Genomic DNA, 25,589 nt, shown 5'->3' with positions numbered 1-25,589 from the left:
ATGGGAATCAGAAGTGGGGTGGGTATGTGTGTGGTGCTGGGGATTCAACCCATGATCTTGTGTATACTAAGTACCACTGATCTATACCTTAGTCCAGAAATATGCTCTTTTACTTTGGCTAAAGATTAAATTACTGATGTAGGCAGACAGTTTAGTGTGGAGATCCTACAGAATGGGAGGAGACTAAACCCATATTGATAAAATTGAGATTAATCAGACACAAATGCATTGCTGACAATGGCAAGAGAAAAAGTAAACCTAACTAGAAGTCTGCCAGTCAACATTACTAAAGGTAAGCTGTGGAGAATGAGATTCTCTTGACCTTCCCTACTTGGCTCATATTTCTCCCAAAGTCTGGTAGAAAACAGGGATTTCCCAAAGGACTCTGCCTGCACTGGTCATCATCACTGTCCATTACATAAACAAAGTAGAACTATTAAACAATAAAAATGCCAGGTATAGTGGCACATACCTATAATCCCAGCACTTTGGGGGATCACTGTGAGTTCGAGGCCAGCCTGAGCTACATAGTGATTTCAAGGTCAGCCTGAAGTACATACCAAGACCCTGTCTGGAAAAAAAACTAAACAAAACTTTATGCTTTAATGATTCTTTTTAGCTCAGGAGATTTGGCCAGCCACGTCATCCTGAAGTCATTCAAAGAGCACTAACATCTTCATGATTTTTTAAAATTTTTATTTTTATTGCTACATGTTTACAGTACATAATGATTACATTTTTTATAGGGAGTTGGTAAATGTATGTAACACATCTTGATTCTTTCAATTCATTCCCCTCATCTTCCTCCTCTGTTGCTCTATCTCTTGGTGCCCTTCCCTTTTGCAAAACATCTAACTTCCTGTTTCCTATTATCTGTTTTGTATTTTGGTCTTTAAATTTTTTGTATTTTTAGTTACTCATATAAAAGAAATCATGTGATTTTCAAGCTTAGGTGTTTGATTTATTTCACTTAATGTTATAGTCTCAAGGTGCAATCATTTATCTACAAATAACTCAGGTTTGGCCTTCTATATGTAAAGTAGTACTACATTGTGTCTAAATACCACATTTTCTTTATCCATTCATCTGCTGATAGTAATATAGGCTACTTCCAAGATGTAGCTCTTATGGGTTGTGCTGCTATAAGCATAAATGTACATAGATCACTTTAAATATGTATCATTGTAGTGTCTGTAACTCTTAATAGTTACTACATATCTACCTACACCCCTGTAGTCTTACCAAGATTAGTTATTTAATTTCTTATTTATTTATTTATTTATTTTTGTTGCTGGGGATCGAACTCATGACTTCATGCTTGACAGGTGGGCGCTGTGCTGCTGAGCTATATCCCTGGACCCCTTTTTTTTGGTGCAGGGATCAAACTCACCACCTTGCACTTGTCAGGCAGGCACTTAGGCCACTGATCTAAATCTCTGGCCCTTTATTTGATTTCTTGATGGTAGCCATTCTCTATAGAGTAAAATGGAATCTCAGTGTTGTTTTAATTTATGTTTCTCTAATAGCCAGATAGTAAAGATTTTTTTCATGCATTTATTTGACATTTGTACTTCTGTGGAATGTCTGTCAGTGTCAGTGGCCCATTTTCTGATGGGGTCTTTAATGTGGGGAGTTTTTAATTTTTTAAATTATTTCTATATCCTAGATATTAGTCCTCTGTCTGAGAAATAGCTGTCAAAAATTTTTGCCATTCTATAGATTGTCTCTTCTCTCTGTTGTTGTTGCCTTTGCTGTGCAGAAGCTTTTTAATTTTAGGTTAACACCACTTGTTGATTCTTGATGTTATTTATTGTGCAGTTGGGCTTCTGTTCTGAAAGTCCTCATTTATGCCTATGAGTTTGAGAATTTTACCTATTTTACCTTCTAGCAGATTAAAAGTTTCTGTCTTAATGTTTAGATCTTTCACCCATTTTTATTTTAGTTTATTACATGGTGAGAGATATGTATCTAGATTCAATCTTCTGCTTGTGTATAGCCAGTATTCCCAGCACCAGTTGTTAAAGGGACTTTCTTTCCTCTGTCCTATGTTTTTGGCCCCTTTGTCAAAGATCAAAAAACTGAATGCCTGAGGAGTTGTTTCTACATCTTCTGTTCTCTTCCATTGACCTGCATGTCTGTTTTTATGCCAGTACCATGCAATTTTTTATCACTACCTTTGTACTTGAAATCTTGGATTGTAATGCCTCCTATTTTGTTCTTATTGCCAAAAATTGCTTTTGCTATACTGGGTCTCTTCTTGTGCCATGTGAATTTTAGGATTGTTTTCTCTAGTTGTGAGGGAAATGCTATTGATATATTAATTGGCATATCAGTCAGTGCTCACCAGAGAAACAGGTTTGATATACATATATTAATATTATATATATTAATAAATATATTTGGCTTACAATGGCTCCCTATAGAGTCAGGTATGGAAGAATGCAAAAGGGCCATCTTTGTACTAAAGATCCAAAGGATCCAGTCACAAGTCAAAGACCTGGACCTCACTGTAGAGCCCCATGTGAGTCTGTATCAAGAAGCCAAAAGGCCTACACTGGAAACCAGGAGGTGGACATCTAAGGCAGTGCCGAAGACTAGAGCTCCTTTGAAGAAACAGAAGTGACACTTCTCTCCCTTTTCATTCCATTCAGGCTACAAGCCTATTGGTTAGTACCCCTCACACCCAGGGTAGGTCTTAACTTCTCCAGTTAAGTCCATCATTCAGTAACATCAAGAACTATGCTAAGCCAATCAGCTGGGTATTTTTTACTTAAGTTAAAACAATTAACTATCACAATTGGAATTCCTTAAATCTGTATATCAGTTTTAGAAGTGTAGCCATTTTAACAGTATTGGTTCTGTCTATCCAGAAACTAGGAATAACTTTCCATTTTTTGTTATCCTCTTCAATCTCATTTTCAAAGTATTGTAGTTTCTTTCTATGGTAAAGGTCTTTCACTTTCTTGATAAGATTAATTCCTATGGAGTACTACTCAGCTATAAAGAATGATCACATTGATATATTTATAAATAAATGGACGCAACTTGAGACCATACTCATAAGTGAAATAAATCAAACTCACATGTATAAATACCGTATAGTCTCCCTAGTGTAAGAAATGGTAAGAGTACATAAGATTTTATGGTAATCATGATTCCCCATTACATTGCTCTGAATCCTTATAATGTCTGCATTCATTAGTTGGAATGATTTTATCCTAGTTTGATTTTATTATCTGTGATATGATAAACAGCTATTTTAAAGAAAATAAGACATTGGAATACCCAGTGCTGATTTAGTATCATCTTACTCTGAAGTCCTACTATGCTTTTGTTTTTCTGTTTCCTTTGGTTCTATCCTGTTATATCTTATTGGATATTATTATGTGTGATAGTAAAAACAAAATTTTCTATGGAGAATGAGATAATATAGTAGCCATTGTTCATTCTCTGCTATTTGGTTCTGAAAGCTCTGTAATGCTTTCATTCTCTTGAATGGTTTTGTATTGTTTTGTTATGTTTGATACTATTGTATATGAAGCTATGCTCAACTATTTCAAAGAAAGAGACATTATGGCAGTTACTATTAAATATGGGTTGTCTTGTGGCAAAATGCTGTGTTACTTACATTGTTCTGATCTGATCTGCTTTGTTATGTCCTCTTTTGTTGTAATCTCTTTAAAATAAAAAAAAATTTAAAAAGGTTAATTCCTAAATTTTTAACTTTTCTTGATGCTTTTGTGGATGGTATTGTTTTCCCAATTTCTTTCTCAGTCAGTTCATTCTTGCTGTACAGGATTTTTCTGTTTTGACACTGAATCCTACTATGCTAATGGATTTGGATATTAATTCTAGGGATTTTTTGGTGGAATTTATTTGGTCTTCTAAGTAGATGGTCATATTGCCTGCAAATAACGATTATTTGACTTCTTTGTGTCCTATTCGTATCTGTTTTATTTCTTTCGCTTGCCTGATTGCTCTGACTAATGTTTTGAGTACTATGTTGAACAGGAGTGGTGATAATGGATTGGTTGTCTTGACCCTGATTTGAGAGGGAAACCTTTCAGCTTTCCTGTCTTTCATATGATATTGACAATAGGTTTGTCATAAATAGTTTTTATCAGATTGAGATAAGGTGATTCCATACTATCTTCTTCAGTATTTTTATCATGAATGGATGTTAGATTTTGTTAAGTGCTTTTAGTGCATCTATTGAGACGATTGTTCACTTTTTGTCCTTGCTTCTATTGATATAATGTGTTATATTTATTGATTTGCATATGTTGAACCATCCTTGCATCCCTGATAAAAGTCTACTTCATCATGATGTATGATATTTTTGATGGTTTATTCCATTCTATTTACAGTATCTTATTGAGAATTTTTGTTTACATTCATTAAAGAGATTGGACTATAATTCTCAGTTTTGTCTGGATCCTTGTCTGGTTTTAAAATCAGGGTGAGACTAGCTTCCAGGGACAATTTTGAGAATAACCTTTTCCCTTTTCATTGCATTAAAGAGTTTGAGGAGTATTGGTGTTAGATTTTTCCTGAAATTCTAATGGAATTCAGCAATAAGTCCATCTGGGCCTGGGCTTTTCTTACTTGGTAGGGTTTTTTATTGCTGCTTCCATTTCATTGCTTTTTACTGGATTATTCAAGCTTTTATATTTTCTTGGTTCAGTTTTGGATGTATGTATTCAAATCTATCCATTTCTTCTGGATTCTTCAATTTATTGGAGTACAGATTTTCAAAGTACTTAATAATAATCTGGATTTGGTGATGTTGGTGTGATTGCATATTTTGCATTTCTAATTAAATGATTGGGGTCTTTTTTTCTTTTTTGGTAAGATTGTCTAAGGCTTTATCTGTTCTTTCAAAGAAGCAGCTCTTCAATTCATTGATTATTCATATATTTTTAGTGTCAACTTTATTAATTTCTACACTGACTTTTAAAATTTCTTTCCTTGTACTAGCTTTAGGTCTGGATTGTCCTTGTTCTTCTAGAACCTTGAGGTATATCATGAAGTTATTTATTTAGGCTTGCACTGTTTTTCTGATGTAGGCATTCACAGCTATGAACTTCCCTTTCAGGAATGTTTTCCCTGTGTCCCATAAGTTCTCGTATGTTATACCTGCATTGTCATTTGATTCTAGGAACTTTTCAGTTTCTTCCCTGATTTCCTCTGTGATTTATTAATTATTCAAGAGTATATTACTTAATTTCCATGTTTGCATAATTTCTGTGATTTCTTTTCACATTAATGTCTACTCTTGTGCTATGACTGATAACACATAAAGAATAATTTAGATGTTTTACATTTACTAAACATGCTTTGTGGGCTGGCATGTGGTCTATTTTGGAGACAGTACCATATGCAAATGAGAAGGTAGCTTTGCTACCTTCTGTTGCTTTGGCAGGTAACTGTAGATATATACTATGTTTCTACATATCATTAGATTTTGTTTCTTGATCTTTTCTGTGAACTTGTATCTTTTGATTGGGGAATTGAGATCATTCACATTGACTTATTAATGAAAGCTATCGACTTATTCCTGTCATCACATTATTTTCCTGATTTCCTGTTTTTTTCCCTCTGCTTATCTGTTCATCCTGCCTGATGTATTCATCCTATTAGATTTTTTGGCACTGTTGACTTCATTGTTTCTTTCTGGTATATCCTTGAGAATGTTTTCAGAGTTCTAGTTTAGTGATCATGAATTTCTTAAAGTGGTCTTTGTCATGGAAATACATTATTTCTTCAACAATTTTGAAAGAGAAGTTTGCAGCCTATATCAGTCTATGTTGGAAGCTGTTTTCTTTTAGGGCTTGAAATACTTCATTTCAAGCTCTCCTGGCCTTCAAAGTTTGTGTTGAGAGTCTGCTATGATTCTTATTGGTTTAGCTTTATTGAGTCATTGCTTTTCTCTAATAACTTTTAAGCGTCTGTCCTTGTGTTGGACTTCTGGGATTTTGTCTATGATGTGTTGTGGAGTTTTATTCTAATCATGGATACTTCAGGTTCATAGTGCCTTACTTACCTGTATGTTTAATTTTTTGCCCATATCTCAAGTTTTCTGCTAATATTTTTATAATCAGGATTTTAATTTGTGCTGTCTTCTGATTTTTCACTAACATTTAACCTTAGATTAATCTTCTTTGTGTCATCTAAGAGCTGTTAGGACAATTGTTCATGTTCTCTTTTTTAAGGTATCCCTGATGTCAGCCTTTACTTCTAGTTGTGACACTCTGTCCTCACATATTGTCCACTTCTGCTGCCCATACTTTCAAAAGAGCTTTTAATCTGAATTTCTGTTTGGTATCATTTGGGGACAGTAATTCTTTGCTAAACTGGTCATTCATATTTTTGTATTGCTCTGTTTAACTCAGCTAGCTTTTTATTAATGTCCTCTTTAAATGATCATTTTGTTTATTAAGTTCATTGTCTACTTTTGTTTTCTTTGAGCTTGCTGAACACCTTATTGATTTGTCTTATTTTAATTTCTTCTTTTATCATTATAAATAATTCATGTATGTGTCTTGTGATTTCCTCCTTCCATGCCCCTAAGACCAATTTCCAAGGACTTGGGAATTTTTGGAGCCATTATGTTGCCTTTTCATGTCCTGTTTCTGTGTGTGTGTGTGTGTGTTTGTCTGTCTGTGCTCCGGCTTGTGAGTTGATTTTATACTGGGAAGACTTCTTTGCTAGTTTGATAATCTCTTCAGTTAGTTTCTACTTTTCTGTTATGCACTCTGGGCATGTCTTAAATGTAAACCTTTATCTCTGTCCCAATATCCAATAACTTCCATTAATTTTGGAGGGGAGAATGCAGATAATTTGCCCAGTACACAGTTTTCTGGGAATGGACTACAGTACTGTTAATGACACAAAAGCAATCTGGATATTGGTATACCTAGAAAATCTATTATTAATAGCAGCAACTATGCCACTGTGGCAATAGCAACTGAATCGGCAATGCTAGTAGCATGAAGGACAAACTGAATATTGACATACCACAAGGACCAATAATGTAATCCTTAACAATAGAAAAGAGATCTATAATTTCAATATGAACATTAAGAAAAACCAAATATTGGTGGTGAAGCACTAGGTTGCTGAAACAGTCATGCTTTGACCTGTATTGTTATATTGTTGTGTCCTGTTGTATCTCAATCTCTCCCTTATTCATTAAAAAATTATTTAGTTATTTTTTATGGTTTTTTTTTAATTAAGGGGAAAAATTTAAAAAATTACCAGGATATATAATAGTAACTTTTTTTGATTTCCTATTAACTTGTTTTGAAGTCCTGTAATACTCCCACTATCTTGTTTTGACTGATTAGACTCTGTTCCATTCTGTATGATAGTATCAAGTTTGAGGGTATAGGCAACTACTTTGAAGGCAATAAGATTCACTAAGATGCCCATTCTGGTTTGACTATTGTCTCCTTTGGAAGTCCTGTAATGTTTGCAATGCTTAGGTTTTATTGGTCTTGTTCTCTACTGTTTTGTTCAACTTTATAATATCTAATGAGATAGACAATTCTTTTTAAGGAAACAAGAGACATTGTTGATAACATTGTTGATAACCTTGTACTCTGTTTTACATCATGTGCTATGTCTATCCTTGGTTTTGACTGACAGCTTTGTTTTGCCATATTTGACTTTATTTTCTCCCCCCCAAAAAAGTAATAAGAACTAAGGAGTAATAAAACCCAAAATGTGTAAATTTTGTTGTAAAAAAGAGAGGGAAAAAAAGAGCTCTAAAGGATACAACAGCAAGTGTGTTTAGGGATGTTAAATAGCTGACCATATTAATGTTTTTGGTTGGATCATTGAACACAACTGTTTGCAGTCTCCCTGTTTGAATGTCCACTTTGTATGCTTTGATACTGTGATTTGAGCAACTATCTCTAAGATGATAATATGTAATCTATTAACTGGTGATTTCTTACTTTTTTTTTTGTAGTTCTGTATTACTTGTACCCTTACACCGCTTTGTTTTGTTTTTTCTCTTTTTCCTTTTAAATAAAATTTTAAAAAAAGAAAAACCAAATATTAACATACAGTAAATATCTACTAAATGAAATAATTATACCTCCACTAATATAACCATTCAAGAGTAATAGCACAGATTTAACTAAATATCTAAAGATTAATAAAGCTTAATGATTATACTAATAAAGATAGAAGTTTAGAGAACAGAAAAATGAAAGAAAAAAATATTAAGAACTTTATCAATAGAGGATGAAAAGAAGAGAGAAAAGTAAGATAAAGAATCTTATTCAGGGAAAAAGAAAATAAATAGAATTGGATGAAGTATTATAAAAGACCAAGGAAGAAAAAAGTAAGGGTAAAAATTAAAAGAAAAAAGGAAAAGATCCCAAATCCGTCAAAAATCCAATAAAGAAGAAAGGAACAAAGACAGGACTAAATATTTTTAAAATTCCTCTGTATTTTTGAATGAGTGATTTCTTTACAGGGTCTGCAGTTTTGGAATCCAACAAGTCACATTTTTTTCTACCTAGCTTTATAGCTTGTGAGTTTGTGAGGCACCCCGTGATCTAGAGGCCTTTCTGTTCCCAGGATACGGCAACCAATCCAAGTCAAGTCATATCCTTGCTCATGTTGGTAGATGAGAAAAGCAATCAGTCCACTAATCTCTGCCATATGTAGGCAGCAGGGTAATGGTTCAAAGAGACCGCCATACTTACTGCCAGCACTTTCAGATGTAACCATCTCTGAAAGCCATAATTATTGGGCCTGACTTCTTACCATGGCAAGCAGGGGTCTGTGTCTTTCTACACTTGAGTTTAAAACTTCTTAGGAGTTTTATGTCCAGCTTGTACCCTCTATGTAGCTATCTCCATGGCTGCCATCACACAGTCACTGCTAGAGGGTAACACTGGGAAGTGAAGTTGTTTTGTAATTACAGTATTGTATGGATCATTCTTCAATAATGAACCCCTTCCCAAAATGGTGCTTGGTTAAACATTCTCTGCCTATATAACAGGTGCTTCCCGGGATTTCTTTTCCAACTCTAGCTTGCTACGCCAAACAAGTCTTTTTTGAAATAAAACCCTACACTGTTTTTGTAGTTTACAGTAGCTATGGGCTTCTCTTCAGGCTAAGACTGCTGCCCTGGCCAGTTCTTTGTCTCAGGAGCTCTCTATCCTGGAGGTTTAACTTGTATCCATGAAGCAGAAACAGTTTCCCCTCCCTGGGAGCCAGGGTGAGTGTCTAGACTATTTCATTCTTTTCTCTCTGTTATACTCCATTTTCCTAACTTCCCTGTCATTTCTAATTTTCCTGTTAGTTCCTTCCCAGTTTCCAGAGATCTACTTTTTTTCTTTGCCAAGTTGTTGTTTTCAGGTATCTGGATTCCAGGTCCTAGGAGAGGCTGTATTTTGCTGCTGATCACTATATCACCATTTTGGTTCTTTTTCTTTCAGATTTAGATAATATCCCTTGACTACCTCTGTACTGTCAGACTGGAAAAAAAAAACTTTTGTTGGTGTTGGAGTTGTTTCATTTTGTTTTTTGAGCCTGCCATTGATGGTATAATCACCTTTCTTTGTTCCTCTTAGCCTCTGTTCAAGATATGCAGATCAGAGCTGCTTATGTTACTTTGCCAGTGAAGATGGCCTGTGGTCCTTGTAAAAGGGGAATTATATTATTTTGTCTTTTAATCTACTTCTTGACAGTGGCCAAAATTTTGTTGCCCTTTTTTTTTTTGCCATAGCAGAAAGCTGGTTATTCTTTTCAGTGCACTGTCCACAGGGTTTCCTAGATAGAGCTCTTTCCTGGGTCTCAATTGAAAGGTGACGGCCCATCATCCTACAAGTAATAGTTGGTAATATCTGGCATCCCTACATAGATCACCTTATATATCTCTCTACTGAAGCTCATCTGCCAGTCATAAACCTTTTGAGATCTTTTATCCCCTATCAGTTTGGTATTTTACTACCTAAGAAAGTGGAATACTAAGTGTATTTGCAGAATTGAGAATTTTCCAGTACCTACTTCCCTTCAAGGAAGTCTACTAGTTGTCCTTCTTCACTGAGAAATATATGGTTTCTCCCCTATATTTTGTTTTTTAACCATGCATCAGTTCCTACTACATGATAAAATAGTTGTATTTCATGATAATTCATGTTTAAAATTAGCATTGGTATCAAACTTTAATTTAGAAGCACTTATAAGTAAATTTAGCTCCAACGAAAATATTTGTAGATTACACATGATTTCCCTTTGCAGTGACATTTTTGCCATCTGTATCCTCATAGATTGATGGCTTTTGTGTACAGGAGGCTAGAATTTATTAAATATTCTTCTAGCTTTCCTGCTAACAAGCCAGACACTTCTCAGTCTATAGATCCCAGAGCCCTTCTGCCTGTGGAGTCACACTAACAGTTCATATACCACCCAGAATAGCATGTTCCAAGTTTTCATTAAAATTATAATAATTGTTTTCTGTGATTTCTATCAGAAGTCAGATCTGGTTGGGACATGATGTAAAGGCACCTCTAGTTGCAAGGGTGACAAGAAGGCTTCCTGGTCCAGATATCTCTCCCCTCTGCTGAATAAATACATACCTGAAATTCCTTTATCAGGAAGTAAATTTTTATTCTAAAATTAAAGATAGGCATTAAAATGAACTTTTGGCACAAATTTCTCCTCCACACTGCCATTCTGCTGTAGACAAATAGTTTCACAGATAACAGATTTGAAAAGTATTAGAGCGTGAGCCTCCTGAGTGATCAGAGGAGCAAAAATTGGGCAGTGGTACACTAAAGGGAAGGTGACACAAACAGAACCAAATAATCTTGACCAACTAAATAGTTTAGAAAGTTTTACTAGTTCTAGTAATGCTGTCACTTAGTCCCAAAGACTGTGCTTTCCACTGGAAAAAAGGACTGAGAAAAAAGGCAAATGGTTCAGAGGTAATAATGGCAAATGTGTGAAAGACTTTAATTCCAAATCACACATGAACCATCTGAACCATCAAAATTCAGGGGCCCCATAAGTTTTTTTAAAGTTAATACTATTTTTACAACTTTAATTTGTGAGTATCTTATGTCTTATATTAGACATAAGAATGGCTTATTCTTTAACAAAAGTAGTTCTGTGTATCTACTATCTCCATTTCATCCTTTTTGTTCCATAATCCCTCTGGTTCTCTACCTCACTTCTTGCTAGTTAGATATAAAGAACCTCTTAGCATCAGTTAAGAACTTAATGGTTTCATCTTAAGATTGTATATACTCCCTTCATTTAAAAATTGGCTTAGATTTTTTCTTTTTAATAAACTGGATATAGAATCTTTTTTTCTTTTTTTTTTTTTCATGATCTCATGCTTGCCAGTAGGCACTTAAGCCACTGAGCTAAATCTCCGGCCCTGGATATGGAATCTTTATATGAACATTTTCTAATACCACCAGATTTTGGACTCCATTTTATATAAATGACAATTTCACAGTTTCCTGGATCATTCAACACTAAGAACAAGAATCAGTGGTTCCCACAGGCTTTCTAAAATTTCCTTGGGAGCTACTAGAATTGGTATTACAAATAAAGCCCTGTTTTAACTATCAAAGGACCCCAGCTTTGCTTTGTAAATGCACCTCTCCCTTCAAATGGAAGCTTATGATTCCAGTATATAGATGATAAGAATACAAAGTCCTGATATACATGAAAGTATACCAGCCTCAACCTATACCCACAATGCCCCCTACCGCATATGCATAAACTTTTGTGAGAGAGAGGGGCTGTTCTGCTAAAGCGTGTTTTTTGATTCTCAAGCTTTATCATCTAAAAGAGGACATAGGGCTGAGTATAGCTCAGTGAAAGATCTCTTTGACTAGCATGTACTATGTACTGGATTCCAGCCTCAGCAACACAAAATAAACAAATAAATAATTGAAGAAACACTGATGCCTATGTCTAGCCTGTTTGTTCTTCAACAATAGATAATAGATAGATAGATAGATAGATAGATAGATAGATTTTTTTGTTACAATGGATCAAACCAAGGGGTACTATACCACTGTGCTACATCCCTTTTTATCTTTTTATTTTGGGTCTTGCTAAATTGTGCAGTCTGCCTTCAAACTCATCTTGCCCCACCCTCCTCAGTAGCTGGGATTATCAACATGTACCACCACAACTGGCTTCTCTAACTACACTTGAATGAAATGTGAGATAGTCTCAATAATGTCTCACTGATACCTAAATGGTATGTTGATGACTTAGGGGTCATTCGTAGTCAATGACTGTAAGAGAGAAAGACAATAGCAAGAACTTCCTTGTTATTGAATATTAAGGCAGTACTGTAAAACCTCAGATTCAGGGCTAGGGAAATAGCTCAGTGGCACAGTGCCTACCTGGAAAGCTCAAAGTTGTGTTTGATCTCCTGTACCAAAACAATAAATAAGTTAAATAAATAAATAAATAAAACCTCAGATCCTGCAGGATAACCTAGCTCCTTGCCCATTGTGAACTGCCATTACAATACAGAGTTTAAAAGAGGAAATTCAGAGTTATGCTAATGCTTGTTAATTTGTATCCCTGTCATTTTACAGTCCTACCAGCCAGAAAGCATTCTTAACTAAATATCTGATTATCAGTATATGTCTCATAGAAAAACTATTTATATGGTGCTTATAATGTTTATGAACACATATACCAAGCTGACATTGAAAAAAACACTTTTCATTAAGAATTTTCACTTATTCAACCTTGTAAGACAATTAAGCACAGATAATGCATAAATATTTTACTAAAAGAGAGGCACATTGTTAAACAAATTCCTTAATAGGACTCAGAAAAAGTCTGTTAAACTGGAGTTCATATTTGGTAACAGTCTTTATATCCACGTATGTAAAATTTTCCTGGTAAGAACTATCAATCTGACAGAAAAATACAATAACTAGGGTTCATAATAGTAGTCATTAAAATAAGAATCTACCAGTATTTGGTACGTGGCCTGTTTACCTTGAGTTCCAAGACCTATACTGTGTAGCTCAAGAGTGAGAAACCTTTTGTCCCGATTAAAAATCGATGGCCTAAATCAGAATTCAGGGGCCCCATAAGTTTTTTTTTAAATTAATACCTATTTTTACCACTTTATTTTGTGAGTGAAATATTACACTTATCTATTTTAATTGTAATTGTTTTGCAGGGCAGGGAATTGAATTAAATTGTTATAGCTTATCAACTGCTTTTCTCAAATATTAGTTCTGTTGTTCATACACTACCAACTCAGAAAGAATGTTTCTCTAAGACAACAGCAGGGTTATATAGCTTGTGTAAGTCTTTAATTTTTATTTCTGAGTAGAATCCTTTTGTCCATATATACTGAACCACATTCACATCCAACAAGGAAGAGATTTTAAAAACCACACTTAATATAGTATCTTTGTAATATGTATTTATTGTACAAGAATTTTCCTCAGACTCTGACATCACCTCTAAAATACAAGTCAGTGGGCATTTAAGCATAAAATCAGTTATTGTGGGTTTGGGGCCAAAATTCACCTCTCCAAAGTTTTGCTTTCTGGTTTGTTTGTTTTTTGAGACAATATATTCCTTTATAGTTCAGGCTGGCCTTGAACTCACTATGTACCCCAGGGTGGCCTTGAATTTACAATCCTCCTGCTTTAGCCTCCCATGTACTCAGGTTGGAGCCAGGGATTTAGCTCAGTGATGCAGTACCTGCCTGGCAAGTGTGAGGTTCTAAGTTCAATTCCTGGTACCCCCCCCCAAAAAAAAAACAAACCAAGTGCCGAGATTACAGATGTATGCCACCACCATCACACACACACATACACACTTCTCTAAAGCTTTTCTGACCTTCCTTCAAAAGAATTAAACAGCTTAAATTACTTTACAGGATTTTAAAAACAGTAATAAGAAAAAAAGGGGAAAGGAGAAGGGGCTACCAGGCTACAGACTTCACCATGTACCTAGTTCTTGGCTTAACACTTAACATGTACTCCTTTTAAGGATATGCACATACACATAAACTGTTTTATTCATTCATTCATTCTGCAAAAATATATTGAGTATCTACTCTATGATAGACACTGTACTAGGCACTGGTAGTAGTAAACAAGATAGATGAGTCTCTTGTAGCCTTTAACTTAGCTTCTAGACAGCACTTCCCTGTGCCATGAACTGCACTAAAGTTTTACATTGCTTCATATGATCTTTGTACCAATTTATACTCTATATGCCTACAAAAGTAGTTATAATTGTTTTCACATTACAAATGAGAAAACTGAAGAAAGGATTGCTCTGCTTAAGGTCATACTACTAAGTGGTAAAGTCAGAGTTTGAACCCATGTCTGTCTGCTTTTGAAGTGTTGACTATATTATTCCCAAAGTGTCACATGGAAGTATAGCATTTCATTGTTCAAAGAAGAAATACCAGTCCCAAGAAAATTTAGAAAAATTTTATCTCAGTGGGTTGCAGAAAAACCCCTAAAATATTTAGCCTGATGCAAATGAATCACCTGATTTATAATATTTACAATCATCATGTGTTTGTAAAAGTGCAATTTAGGTTTTTGCCCCCAACGAAGAATATTTTAATTCTCTGGGTATTATTTTTAACTTTATGGGAAGAAAACAAGAATATTGTCAGAATTTACTTCTCATTTTAAATTCCTAATTAAAGTTTGAAAACACTAAGATTTTTGGGCCTGGGGATTTAGCTCAGCGGCATAAGCGCCTGCCTTACAAGCAGGCAGTCATGAGTTTGATCCCCAGTACCGATAAAAAGGAAAAAGACAAAAAAAAAAAAAAAAAAAAAAAAAAAAAAGAAAACACTAAGATTTTGTAAGTCCTCTTCCCTTCAAGAAAGAGAATCCTGACTTCCTGATCTAAGGGTATCTTAGTTACTTTTTACTCATCACTGAGACAAAATACCTGATGCCCAAGGTTGGGAAAGGAAAGGTTTATTTCTTACGGTTTTGGGAGGTGTTAGTCCATACTCGATTGGCTCCAAGGCAGGATGGCATGGCAGGGCCGCAGTTCATGGTGGCTGCCAACAGCAAGGAGGAAACCAGCAAGAGGGTGAGACACACCTTCTTCCTGCCATTTGCATTCCATCCTGGCTCCACCCCTATGTGTGTGTAGCACTGACACCATCAATCCTAGCACTAGACAATGAACTAATCACAAATGCACAATGCAAATGCATGAGGCCTGGGGGCCACCCACATAAACCAAGATAAAAGGTAAAATGTCACATGTCCTTTTATAGAGATCTTCTCATGGAATTATGTCCTTTTTATGTGGTTTCCTTAGACTAGTATTGCAAAATGTTTTTAACTGCGTATTTGCCACTATAGGCAAAATGTACACATTTCTTGGTACTGACAGAATGCCATACGTGCATGTAGAACAGAAATTCTCCATCTACACTTTAAGCAATTTAAACAATATTGACTGAATAATGAGAACCAAGGGACATCACCAAAGAACATTTAAGGGAAATGTTTCCTATCACTATTGTTTTTTTTTTTTTTTTTTTTTTGGACTTTTTCCTTGTTATCGGTACCGGGGATTGAACTCACAACTGCCTGCTTGCAAGGCAGGCGCTTATGCCGCTGAGCTAAATCCCCAGCCCCCACTATTGATTTTTAATGTTAGTATTTTAAAAAGAGATGTTTCAATGATCATAGGTTTTCTTTCATTATAATGACAAGTCATCTAGAAATTATCTTGCATTTGGGACTCCTGGCTATCATTCAATTTTAGAAGTAGATAGATCGTTAGTAAAAGAAAACTCAGCAATTATAATTTACTTCTGTAGGTGTTGTGATGTGGTAAAAGAATGCATTCACACACATGTCTATACATAGATATCTTAAGCAGTACAACCTGTTAAAAATTCTCTTTTAAGGAAAAGGGTTGAACTCTAGAAATTTGCATTTGAGAACAAATAATTACATACATTTCCATCTTCATCTCAATTTTCATTACAATCAGAGAGCTGGCAGAAATGCTTTACACAATCTTTTTACTTCTCTTCAGTTGATTTCTGGCTACATTATCTCAGAAATCACTAGCTCACTTTGGCTCAATGATACGGATAATAGAAGCTGCCAATTCATTTTGTATCTGGAACTTAGCCCTCTGTGAATGAGGTATTTATATTAAATGCTTTTGTTCTATTTTATAAACATCTATCTTGCCTTTCCAAGGTACAGTAGATATAAAATTGCCCATTGTTTCTAAAAAAACTGGTGATTCAAACACTAATTATACTTATTGTCAGTGTTAGCCACAGGTGGAAATAAGGCCAAAGTGGGCTGTCCATTTATTCTTCCTAGTTTGATATATCCTTTAAAATATTAAATTCAAAAAGCAAAAAAAAAAAAAAAAGAACCAGAGGTTTAGGTCAGTGGCATAAGTGCCTGCTTAGCAAATGCAAGGTCATGAGTTCAATCCTCAGGATGTAGGGTCATTTGGAGGAAAACTGTACTTCCTATATAGGTTTTTCTGAACTCTAAGTGAGCTTACCCTGCCTGTCCCCAGGACTTGTTTACCGTTGCAGTGAGAACTGGCATTTTCTTCACCTAATCCTTAGGGGTTTAAATCCATGTTTTTAGAGAACCGGTGCCTATTTTCTCTTTTCTGTCTCTTCCAGTGTCTTTCATGATCAGTTCCTGAACTGCACCAAATAAGCCAGATACCATGGTAGCTCCTTGCTTCCACCCTCCACCAAGGGAAGAAGTCTTCATAGATATTTAATTTATTTATTCAACCAAGGAGGACAATGCTCTAAAATTTTTATGAGTTCATTCCCACACTGATGTGCACTTTCTCTGCTCTCAGTTCCAACTGATCTCTGCCCACTAGAGGAAGTCACCTGCTTCTTTAGCAGTGATTTAATCAATTCTAATGCTAGAACATGTTCTGAAACTGTCTAGAAATAGGAAGACATTGTCCTAATTAGAAATTTTGCTAATCACACCCTTTAACATTGGGCTGCTCTGAAAAGAGTCCCAAACTTATCTGTATCTGTGCACGATAGAATGGTCTGACATCAATTATTATTCGTTTCACTTGCTCTCTACCATGTGCCCCTGCCCCATGTTACTCCTACCTCCCCATATTCTTTAATCAATAACTCTTATCTCTTCAGTTCAGCCTAGAAGAACTACTCTTTAGGATATGCTACATGGTAAGGCTTCAAACAATTGTGCCTGACATTGCCATATACCTAGCAGCTGCTGGTACTCGTGAGCTGCTTTATTGTATTCTGTTGACATGGACCATACTGAGATAAAGTTAAATCTGGTGTCCTCGACCTGACACTAAGTTTGGCTGGCCTTCTATGTGTGCTGTTACCCACCATGCACTTAAAGAGGAACTAAAGAAAAGAGCCTCCTGCAAATAAAGGCACTGTTTGCCTAGAAAGGATTCAAATGCAGTTGAGCAGTGAGCTAAAAGTGAGGGAATGTGTTCTGGCTCCACGCAGGGGAATCCTGTTGGGGGAGGTGAGGGAAAGGGGAAGGCTGGTGAGGGGAGCAATCTTAAATGTCCTAGGGGTGGAGTAGAAAACTATCTATCCTATTTAAATATAGGCAAGCCTCACTAACTTGGCCTGATTATAGGAAAGTCAGTCTGAATCATAGGATATTTTTAAGTACATTTTTATTACAATTAAGCATTGGACACTAGTAATTGAAAATAGACTAACAGCATAATACAGCACCTCAGTGAAAGGCCTATAAGAATCATTTGTAAATGGCCAGGGATTTAGGTCAGTGGCATAAGCGCCTGCCTGGCAAGTGTGAGGTCATGAGTTTGAAACCAAGTACCAAAAAAAGAGAATCATTTGTAATTAGCATATCAGTTATTTGTATGTAAATGGATGTGCACAAAGTACATAAAATGTTTATTTTCCTAAGTAGGACAAACATTCCTCAGTGCAATCCTGTTTACACTATTAATTTGCTTAGCCAGGCGTTTTTGTGCCAAGATAGATGTATGCAAGAAATGCTTATTTCCTCAGGGAAGAATGGATTGCTTCCCTGTGTTTAGTCCAGTAACTAAGAAGCTGAGCACCATTTGATTAGTTTGGGATTTCCAGGATATGGAGTTTTGAATTTGCATACAGACCAGAGATTTCATATGGAGAAGATCTGGCAACCATTACCAGAGACCCAGTTTCCCCATCTGGATTTCATTGAGTGATCTGGATATCATCAAGCAACAGGACACTAATCTTAAATGATCCACCAGACACTCCAACATAGACATGTTTAAAATACATCCTACCTCAGAAAATAAGTGTTAAAATATGATGAGTTGGCATTACACTATGTGCAGTACTTAAAAGTAATAAAAATGCACTTCTTTTTAAGTCCCACAAAACCACAATAGCAACTTAATGATGAAAATGAATCCCAAAACTCTTTCTTGCACACTTCATTGTGGGACAGCATTGCAGAAATTTCCAAACATCTGGAAAATGATATTATATTTTGATGAGCTACACCAGGTGCTAACTATATGGTAGGATTTTGGCTTTGAATCTTAGAGAGGCCCTCCTTGGGTAAAAAAGGACCAGGGAAGGGCTAGGGGCATGTTTATTATTCACAAATCATTATTGTCCACCTAAGTTCAAAAAACAGAGCAATCAAATTGAAAAAGAAGAGATATCAGTTATATACGGAGGGGAAAAAATATGATTAGGAGATGAGAAATAGAGACATAGGCCTGTATTTCTATCCATGCATATTAAACTGTGCTCTAGGTAAATTGTGAATTCTTCAAGGCTTAGAGAGTAAAAACCAAGTATAGAGGCCTTAAGCACAAGCAGTTAATATACACACAAGTGTTGTAACTACAATTTAGAATGACTCTAGCTCTCCCCTTTCCTATAAGGGCATCACTATTTAGGGTCTGCAAAAGCCAAATAGCTGTTTGGCTTCCAATCTGATTTTTTGCCTAAGAAATCAGTGAAGTCAGTTTTAATTTTAATAATATATTCTTCCAATCTCTATGTAGCAGAAAGGCATTTGTGTTCCTAACCTTCTTAATGTGAATTTTGCTTTTGGTGAAAGGTAGTAGATTGGCAGCACTGGAAAATGAATTACTATATTCTCAGAACAGGTATAACTGGGCAGTGCTACCATGGAATTCTCTGCTTTGGGGGGCGATAAAAGTACTATTTGGGAAGATACTACTATGGTGTACTGCGCTAAACTCAACAGCATTCTACTGGCCTGAAAAAACTTACATAAGGCCTGACTTAAGGCCATTCGGTTATTTATTCACTGTTAGTACCCATTATGTGCCTGGTACTGGGAGACTTTTACAAAGTGTCTGCTTATTGGATGGTTTGTTGGTTGGCTGGTTTGTGTTTTTACAGTACTGGCAGTTGAACTCATTAAGTACTGAGCTACATCCTCAGCCCTTAGAAAATTTTTTTTAAACTTTGACACTAAGTTGCCCAGGCTATCCTTGAACTTGTGACCCTCTGATCTTCCTGCCTCTGCCTTCCAAGTAACTAGAATTGCAAGTGTGTACCATCATGCACAACTCTGACAAATGTTAAGATGGGAGAAGATCATTAAATGGAAAAAGGAGATCATTCTTGTTTTGGGATTTTTTTGTGTGTGTTTTGTTTGTTTGGTTTTGGGGGGATTTTTTTTTTTTTGGTGCCAGGGATCAAACTCACAACCTCACACTTGCCAGGCAGGTGCTTGTGCCCCTGAGCTAAATCCCCAGCCCCTATTCTCATTTTATAGAGAAGGATACCAAGGTTATAAGAAGTAAAGTGCTTTGTTCAGGTTGTCTTGCAAACACTGGATCCAAGTTTATTTGATTCTAGGGTCCATGTTCTACCTGAACTTGGTGATATAGAGGTTGTAAAGAAGAACAAACCTATCTTGTCTTTGAAATCCAATATTGTCCTCACTGTTTTGCTTTGTTCTGATTGTTTTGCTTTATTTGATATTCTGTTTTCACTGGTTTTATTGTGTTTTGGTTTTGGTTTGATTTTGTTCTATCTGATGGAATGGACAAGTATTGTGAAGATAACAAGATATACTATGGTAGCTATTATTTTCCTAATATCCTGCTTTGAAGTTCTGTACCAGTTTTGATTGGCTTTGTTTTGTTTTGTTGGGTTTTACTATCATTAAAATTAAAAAATTAAAATTTAAAAAATAAAAAATGTGACACAAAGTAGATTATAACTTGTGCAATGGCCAATCCTGGTGGTTACAGAGCAGTAAAATGACCTACCCTAGGTCATACAAAATCTCATCAGCACAGCTAGCCTTAGGATTCATATCCTTTGAGTTTTCTTCCATTTTGATTTTTGTTAGCTTTGTTCTCCAGACCAAGCCATCTCTTAGCACAGCTGACCCCTTCCCCAGATAATATACATTTTGCTTGCTAGGGCCTCTGGCATTTGAGAATGAAAAGCCAAAGAGAGTTGGGATTTAATAGCATTGGATTTGAATTAGAATTAGTGTTTGTAATTCTAGCTCTGATGATTTATTCCAGGCCACTAATAAGGTCTTTTAATTCTGGACGACTCACTTTCCCTTGTGTGAATGAGAATACTTTAATTCCAAGAAGTATAGGGAAAGATAAGTAATAATATGCTAAAAATAGTATACAACCCTTTCAGTTGCCAAGGTGACATATAATTGATGAGTAGAATTACTTACTACAAGACATGTTAGAAAGAGATGCCAATTAAAATCTGTGTTTCTACATAATGGACTCAACAATGAGAGAAAAGATGCCACGTTAAAATGTTAAAAACTATATCTTGAAAATTAAAACAACAAAAGGAATGTGTCATTGGTTGGTGGTTCCATTTGGGGGATTAAGGTTTGTTTTTATGTTATAGGTTTGAGTGTTTTATTTTAGATGTTTGTAAAACCAGTATAGTTTGGCTGTTGTAAAAGCAGAAAAAGAGACATAGGAAATTAAATATCTTCTGGATATATCCAAAGGCATCCAGTGTTTTCAATGAAGTGACACATCATTTCACTACAGGGAGCCCCACTTGTAATTCCCTATCTCCCCAACCATTTGTTGTAGATATTTAGGAATCACTGAGGCATGTATCATATGCTTCATCCTCTGACAGGTTGAGTTGTTGGAGAATGAGTCAGCAACACCTAAGTTGACGTAGAATTGAGCGCATTTAAAAAAAAAAAAAAAACCTATGAAACACTGACTGAGCAGTGATACTTTGAGTCCTCAACACAGTCCTCCTCTGAATCCCATCAAATTCAATGGGTTTAAAATTTATATCTTAGGATGGGGTTTTGCTGCTGGCAGTAACTTTTTTCAGATCGGCTTTGGGAGCTCAAAGCATTAGTAATAAATATTCCTCTGTTCTTTCCTGTATCCTGTCCTGCTTGGGTTTTCAACTTTGATTTTCTCCTTTCTTTCATCTCAATTGAGGAGGTCTCTAGAGTGCTAACAGTACTTACTGGAAAGCATGAAGATTAAGGCTGGTCAGGGTCTTTTGCAAGCTCAAAACAGGAAATAGCCCTGCTTGGAGCAGGTACTCATGAGATGCCCAGGTAGGGCAACAATGTAGGGTTACTATGTGCCTCTACCAGCACTAGTTAAGTACAACTGTAACACCATTATTGGCATCTCATTGTCCTGAGATGAGTTTCTTTTTTAGCATTTTAACTAGGAAAAACAAAAACATGTCCATCCTCTGGTATTAGATGGAAAATGACACCAGTGAATGATCTCAAAGGCACCCAGATGAAACTTTTGGCCATACTGATATACTAAAGGAAAGATAATACCTCTAAGCTTTTGTTTGGGGATTTTCTGTTACCTAAAAGAATCATGAATGTCATTCCCCCCTGTTTTTGTCCAGGCACCAACCCCCTCTCCCAAATCAAGGCCTGCCTAAGCAGCTACTGCCTTTTCTTCCTCATTTGCATAGGTTCTTCAGAAAATCAGATGCTGAAGTCTGGGGTATCAGGTTTCTCATCAAGAAAACTGTATTTCAGATGAATGACTTATGTGTTTATAGGGAAGTTAGTAATGTAATGTAATGAGATACCTGTCCTCCCTTCTTTCTGAGGAATAGATTTTATTCTTTCGCAAATCCTAAAATTAATGATATGGAGTATAACGAACAGTGGTTAGGGAGACTTTTCCAAAAGCAATCTGGAGTGGTATTTCATTCATTTACTCATTTAAAGACTATTTGTTGAATGCCTGCTGTATACAAACATTGATTCTACATTTGAGGAATTTAGAATATTTTTATTTGTATAAATATTTTAATACTAAATTTATTGAGATGTCTTGAGATTAATACAAGTTACTTTTGGCCTCTACTATTATAAGAGGTGCTCAAAGTGGTGGCCATTAGCTTCCAGACATTTATTGTAGTGTAATCTGCTACTTGGGGAACCTTGGTCAAACTGTCCATTGAGATTGCTGCACATATATTTTCAATTTCTTCTCTAAGGGCTGAAAGTGTAGTGGATATTCTGCTATGTATGACATCCTTTAGGGTTCCCCATAGATAAAAATCTGCAGATGTTAAATCAGGAGAACATGCAGGGAGTTCAACTACACCTCTTCATCCTAGCCAATGCCCTTGCAAATTCTTTTTTTTTTTTTGTCTTTTTCCTTTTTATCGGTACCGGGGATCGAACTCACCACTGCCTGCTTTACAAGGCAGACGCTTATGCCACTGAGCTAAGTCCCCAGCCCCTACCTTTGCAAATTCTTAGCAAAATAAGCTCACACATCTTTGTGGTAGTATGGTAGTGCACCATCTTGTTGAAAGAAAAATTCATCATTGCCATACAGTTCAGGTATGGAAGGTAAGATGGACGTGAATAGCATGTCTAGGTATACTTAACCTATAAAAGTACCTATAAAAAATAGTCATATTAAACCTCTTGCTGTTACTCCACATCAGACATTGACACCCAGTAAATTGACTGCTTTGTCCATATGCATATTAAGAGTTTCTGGTGCCAATGAACATAATTATGTCTGTTCACTGTGGCATTTAGCTGAAATTGTACTTTATCAGACCACATAATCTTCCTTACAAACTCCTCATACTCACCTACCATGTGTTGAAACCATTCACAAAACAATTCTTCTATCAGGATCATCTGCTTTGTATGTAACAACCTTGGAATATAAACTTCCCACTTAGCTCCTTTAAGAATGTGCCATATGCTTTTACTGTTTACTCTTGTCTCATGTGCACACTGTGTGACAGAGTCCTGTGATGAATGTGTGAACTGTTCAAGCAACATATCCAAGGAACTAGCACTAGCACTAGCTGTACGAGGTCTGCTGGATTTTCCTTTGTGCACATCATACACAGTACCGTTTTTCAAACTTAGCACAAATGCGTCAAATTGTCAGGCGTGTTGGAGATTCTGTTCCAAATTCATACCTCCACCACCATTGTACTTCACTGATATTTTCAAATTTGAAATAGCACATTAAAATGGTCTTGTCTTCCCCAATCCATAACCATACCTTTTTGTCACTATTGTTTACTTCACTTATCGATACTGTAGCCACTAGGCTAACACCATCATGCAATAAATGCCCTCTGCACCAGCTGAAAGGATTTTTTGCAGTGCAGCAGCCTCTTCTCTGCTCCCTTGGCACTAGGAGAAACCCTGCCCATGCTTGGGTGCAGATGGCTATCCCAAGGCTGTGTCCCCACAGCCTCTTCAGACTCCTGTGAGCCAATATGGAAGCCTAGAAATTTCTTAGTATTAAATAGATAGAGATACAGGTTGATTTTCATGTTCACATATATCTGAATAACATAAAACATAGGAGGCTGTAAGAGCCATAATATTTAAGATGTGGTAGGCATTCAAAGAGAGATAATACTTAAGAAAAAGACCTGAATAGGAAGATAACACTTGATCTGGATTTTTTTTTTGTCTTTTTCCTTTTTATTGGTACCAGGGATCGAACTCACAATTGCCTGCTTGCAAGGCAGGCGCTTATGCCACTGAGCTAAATCCCCAGCCCCTGACTTGATCTGGATTTTAAATAACAGCTAATAACTATATCTTTACAAAGTGTGGAGATATTTATGTGTTTATAAAATCTTGGTCAATTTCAAATATACTAGAATTGTAGGGAAAAATCTACACAAATGGTGCCTAGTAAGGTCAAAGTCAGTAGAGACTGAACCATGTAGCAGTGGTTTAGTGTGGCTAGGCTACAGTGTGTACAAGAGGGAGAAGTTGCAAAGTTGGGAAAGTGAGTGGGAACCACATCAGGAAGGGCCTGAATTCTTAGCTTGAGAGTTTGTACCATATTCTATGAGGATAGGCAATAAAAGTTTTAGAATGAGGAAATAAAAAGATCAGAGTTTACATGAGAAGATTAACACCCCAAGACAGTAACACACTGGCAGCGCTGCTGTTCTGTAAATACTACAGGTGAAATGGCTGGCACATGACCTAATGCACAGTAGCTCGGAAGGTCATGGGAGCAAGTATGTCGTCATGGTTCACAGCATGCACTTTGGTGTCAGGATGCAGCCCTGACACTTAACAGTTGTATAATGCCGTACAGATTTTGTAACTTCTTTGTGCTGCATTTTCTCATCTATAAAATAGGATTTATGATAATATCTATCTTATAAATTGTTAGAAAGGTTAAATGCTCTAGTACAAAGTGCAAAGAACAGGGCTCTTCTGAATGAGTGCTCAAGATTAGTTGCTACTATTATCATTTTTATTTATGGAGTAGATGGGATTTGAGCTAGCCTTTAAAGAATGATTATAATGTAGACCTATTGAAAGGTGACATTCCAGTGCTATGAAATGCATGATAAAAGGCCAACTTGTAAGTGAGTAAGGTGAAAAGTGGAAAGTTAAACTTCTTTATAAAATAATATGGGTTCAGGGGTTATTGGAATTATCAGAAAATAATATTTCAAAGGTATGCCAGAGTCAGATCATGAAGGACTTTGGATTATAACTTAAGAATTTCAAGTGTTGTCTAAAGACAGTGAAGGGACATTGAAAGATTTTGAATGAAGAAGTGGCTTGATCAAAACTATTCCCAAGGTAAATTAATATAATGGTAATATATGTGATGAATTGCAGAGGGAAAAGATTTGAGGCAGGGAAGCTAATTAGAAAGCTGTTGGTGTAATCCACAAATGCAGTCATAAGAGCTAGATCAGAGTACTGTGTGGGAATGGAGAGGAGTAGATGGGAGAGAGCTATGTGAATGATTAGCAGGTGAAGAAGAACAAGGAAAGGAAGGAATTATAGAGGGCTTCACAGTTTTGAATATGAATGACCAAAGGATGGATATCATTAGCATATATAGTAAATAGAAGAGGTAAAATGACAGGTTTAACATGGTTAAAATGGAGCTGTAAATCACAGCTGAATTCTCTGCACGAATTGACAGGCTGATCCTAAAATTTATATGGAAATTCAACCCAGAATAGCCAAAACAATATAGAAAAGAAAGGACCAATTTGGAACACTCACACTTGCTAACTTCAACTTACTACAAAGCTACAGTAATCAAGACAGTATGGTGCTGGCATAAGGAGAGACATACAG

General features: G+C 36.0%; 1 protein-coding gene across 8 annotated transcripts in view; it reads left to right on the top strand.

Annotated features, from left to right (window-relative positions):
* Hdac8 (histone deacetylase 8) overlaps positions 1-25,589 on the top strand; it is a 265,800-nt gene that overhangs the window by 79,862 nt on the left and 160,349 nt on the right. The window lies entirely within an intron of this gene.

Source organism: Cavia porcellus, unplaced genomic scaffold (genome assembly GCF_034190915.1).
Source record: "Cavia porcellus strain 051 isolate PalLab524CR breed Dunkin Hartley unplaced genomic scaffold, mCavPor4.1 scaffold_3, whole genome shotgun sequence".
Taxonomy (NCBI): domain Eukaryota; kingdom Metazoa; phylum Chordata; class Mammalia; order Rodentia; family Caviidae; genus Cavia; species Cavia porcellus.
This window is presented reverse-complemented; position numbering and strand designations above follow the sequence as displayed.